This window comes from Eupeodes corollae, chromosome 2 (assembly GCF_945859685.1).
Source record: "Eupeodes corollae chromosome 2, idEupCoro1.1, whole genome shotgun sequence".
Lineage (NCBI taxonomy): Eukaryota > Metazoa > Arthropoda > Insecta > Diptera > Syrphidae > Eupeodes > Eupeodes corollae.
The window spans coordinates 52320079-52324146 of record NC_079148.1 but is presented as its reverse complement, the minus strand read 5'-3'; positions in this window follow the sequence as shown (position 1 = coordinate 52324146).

Sequence of the window (4068 nt, the reverse complement as noted above, 5' to 3'; positions counted from 1 at the left end):
GAGGCATGAAACATCACGACAATCCAAATTGTAAGATATTTTGTGTAGAATGTTTACGAGTGGGTGAACTTTGATTCACCGATTACCCAAGTTTTTGACATAATAGGTTTTGCTAGATGGATTCCACAACCGACAAAAAAAGAATTTATTAGTGGTTCCAATTATTAAAGTAAGTGCAAATGTCATTGAGAACTTAGTCATTACCATTCTTAGTGTTTTAAAGCTTCCTCAAAACTAGTTAGCATACAAATAAAAACATGGCTTAAACCAAATATTTTATGTAGGGAACAGGACGTTTCAATCAATTAATGTTGTAGTTCTGTAGATGTTGAAATGGAACTGAATGGCGTTTGCTGTGTGGCACGTAGCCCACGCCGAGCCTGTCCTACTGGAACCACATGTCATCTAGTTTCATATGTTTCAATGGGCCATAAGAAATTAGTTATCATCATTATGACGTAGGCCTCGTTGTTGACGGCAACCGCCTCATTGACGTCGTTTTCAAAAAAGTACAGACCAATTATGGCGCCGGCCCAAAATCTACACCAAACGGTAACTTTTTGAGGATGCATTATCACCTAGTGAACCTGGAACGCAGTTTTGCTTGTTAACACAGCCATTCATCCAAAAATGCGTCTAGTCTCTAAAGATGATATTTTGGCCAAAATTAGGGTCCTTTCCAAACGATTAGAAGCAGAGACAGCGAACAAACAACACGTTGACTATGGTTATGAACTTTGAGCTCCTTTGTCAGTTCGAGCTAGGTCTCTATGCAAAATTCGGCAAGTTAAAGTCTGCAAAGGCTAAGTTTTTGTGCACTGCAAGAAAAAGATTGCCACTGGTTCTTCTTCATGCTTTCACGTAATCGTGGCGATTAAACTTTTTAACCGGGCCAAAGCCGTAAGACTATAGCCTCTCACTGGGACTCTTACAAAGAATCCCTAAGAATCTACAAAAAGGCACTAAGGAAATCGAAGCGATCTTCTTGGCGATCCTTCTGTGGCACGATAGAAGACACTTCTGAAGCCTCTAGGTTACCGAAAATTCTTTCAACTAGTCCAGCTACTTGAAAAATGCAGACAGCTCCTGGACAAATTCAAGTAATGAATCGCTGATCTTACTATTGGACACTCACTTTCCTGGTAGTTCTCTTACCGAAACTTGCAACAGTTATATACGTTCAAGTTCAAATGCAACATATCCACGAGGTCTGATCACAAGGGATAAGCTATAAAATGGGCTCTCAACAGCTTCAAACTATTTAAATCTGCAGGACCAGATGGAATAATACCAGCCGAGTTACAAAAGATTTCTGACTTAATTGCACCAACCTTTGAGGCAATTTTTACCAGCTGTCTTTACCTGGTAAATGTTCCCTCGGCATAGAGAGAAGTTAAAGTTGTTTTTATACCTAAACCAGGTAAATGCTCCCAAGTTAATCCTAAAGATCTACGACCTATAAGTCTATCATCATTCCTTCTTAAGACCTTGGAAAGATTGATTGATATCCATTTAAGGGCAATAGTATCGATACGAGACTTCTGTCTTCGTCTCAACATGCCTACACACTTTAGTACGAACCGTCAAATATTCCCTCCATCATAAAGAGTCGAAGGTGCCTTTAGCAACGTGGACACATCTGCAATAACATCTCTAAATGTAGAGAGTTCAGGAGTTAATTCATTTAATGCTTACCAGCAGAATAATTAACTCAAAACTGGGCAACTGTTCAGGTAGACGATTCGTTAGTAGAGGGACACCGCAAGGTGGTGTTCTATATTCTCTCCCCTGGAACCTAGTAGTGAATGAAATCCTAAGTAGTCTGGATGCGCAGGGTTTCAGAGTGATAGCCTATGTAGACGACGTTGCTATAGCAGTTTCAGGAAAGCATCTTAACATCCTAAAAGAACTCTTACAAAATGCCTTGGGCAGACTAATACTTTGGGCTGATCGGTGTGGACTGGGTGTTAACCCATAAAAAACCGATCTGGTCTTATTTTCGAGGAGATATAAAATTCCATTTATTAACCCTCCCCCAAGACGTTCTCAAAATCAAGTTTCCTGTATCTTCAAGAGAAGATGAATAGCATACAAAGCAGTTGTCCTCGCTTTGCCTTCACTTGAAAGGTTATGAAAGCAGTTCGAGAACCAATACCACTAAAACCACTTCGGAAGAGAAAAATAATGTCCACAGAATTGTTATTATTCACCAAGTCCATTTTAATACTGATTAGTGAGCATGTAAACATAAAGAACCATCGACCCTCTACAGATCAGACCTGGACTCCAAAAATGTATCGTGAGAAGAGTCAAAGCGCTTTTACCGTGGCACCCGAGGAGTTTAAAAACAAAACAAAATTATACAATTTTTAACTAACCTTCTGTAATGATTTGATTGAAATTCTCACTCCAAAGTCAGCAAGTTTTGGAAACAAATGTAAGGTAGGGGGTTTGTTTAAATTGTTTAACAAATACCCTTTTCAATAGAGAATGATGAATTCTTCGACAAATTCTGGTGAGACAAACAAAGCCAAGAAAGACAACACAAAATTATCTTAGGGTTAAAATAGCAGGTTTTCAAGAAGTGCCAATGGCATGATGGTTATTTCGTTATCATGCCAGGGGTCTTGGGTTCGATTCCTGCCTATGAAATCTAGTATTTTCACGGGTACTGCCTCTTGCGAGGAATTTACAAATTCTCCAAGAGTAATTCTTGTCATGAAAAGTGCTTTCTCAATTTAGAAATCCCTAAAAAAAAGAGGCTGTGATGCGACCCACACTGATAACTTCCCATCTCGTCTGTCGATTTGTCTTGCTGAAAAGTTTGTCTTTATGTACTCGTATCAATTTTTACCAAATTTGCGTACTATTTTTTGTAGATTTTATTTTTTATTAAAAAAACGGACTGTTGGATTTTTATGTAAAAATTACTGAATATCGAAAACAATATTTTCTGTGAAATAAAATAAGTTTGAAGCCAATATTTTTTAATTTTTGAAAAGCTATTTGAGTCGAAAGTAAATGTTTACCAAGATTTAGTATTGTTTTTTTTTTAGAGATTTATTTTTTGTAACAAAAGTGTCAATTCGATTTTTTTCAAAATTTCACTAAATGTTGACAACAATATTTTTTGAAAGACAAAAGTACATTAAATCCAACATCTCAATGTTTTGAAAAGATATTTGAGTCGAAAATCAATTTTTACCAACTTGTATACATTTCTTTTTAGGAAAATCAATTTTTACCAACTTTTATTCATTTTTTTTTAGGTTTTTAGTTTTTGTAAAAAGCTGTCAGTTCGATTTTTCTCAAAATTTTATCAGATGTTAAAAACATTATTCTTCGTTGCACAAAATTGTTTTAGAGATGAAATCATATTTCAGTCGTAAAATTTTGGAGGTGACAAATTTTTTTTTCACTTTTATTGATTTATAAAAAAAAACCGTTATGTTGATTTTTTTAAAAATATACTCGTTTGGTATCACGTTCCAATATATTATATAAAATTTAATTCAAGTCTCTAGCGTTTTTGATTCGTAAGATATTTAGGGTTAATCAAAATGTTCACCTTTTTTTGAAACTGCTTTAGTAAAAAAACCAGCGACGCAATTTTCTTGTGAGCCCTTTCTGCATCTTTCTGCCTTATTATCTGTATAACAACATTTATTTGAAGTTCTGGTTCTTGAGCTATGGACGACGAAAATAACGTCGCGAACGTATGGACGTACGGACGTACAAACGTACGTACACACGCACGCACAGACATCTTTCTAAAAATCTTTTATTTCGACTCTAGGGACCTCGAAACGTCGAGAAATGTCAAAATTTTCAATTTGACAAATCGGACCCATTACAATAACTTCCTATGGGAAGTTAAAAAATCTATATTTCTTCCGAGTTAAGCTGTTTTTACAAATCATTTCTTTGAAAAGTTTTTTGGCAATAACTTCTGTTTTAAGAAAATTACAGCCATTAAAATTTAAGTGGAGCTAGCAATCGATATTTTAAACAGGAAAATCATAAAAAGGCAATTTCGACACAAATTGAGTCAGGCTTGTGACACTGAAA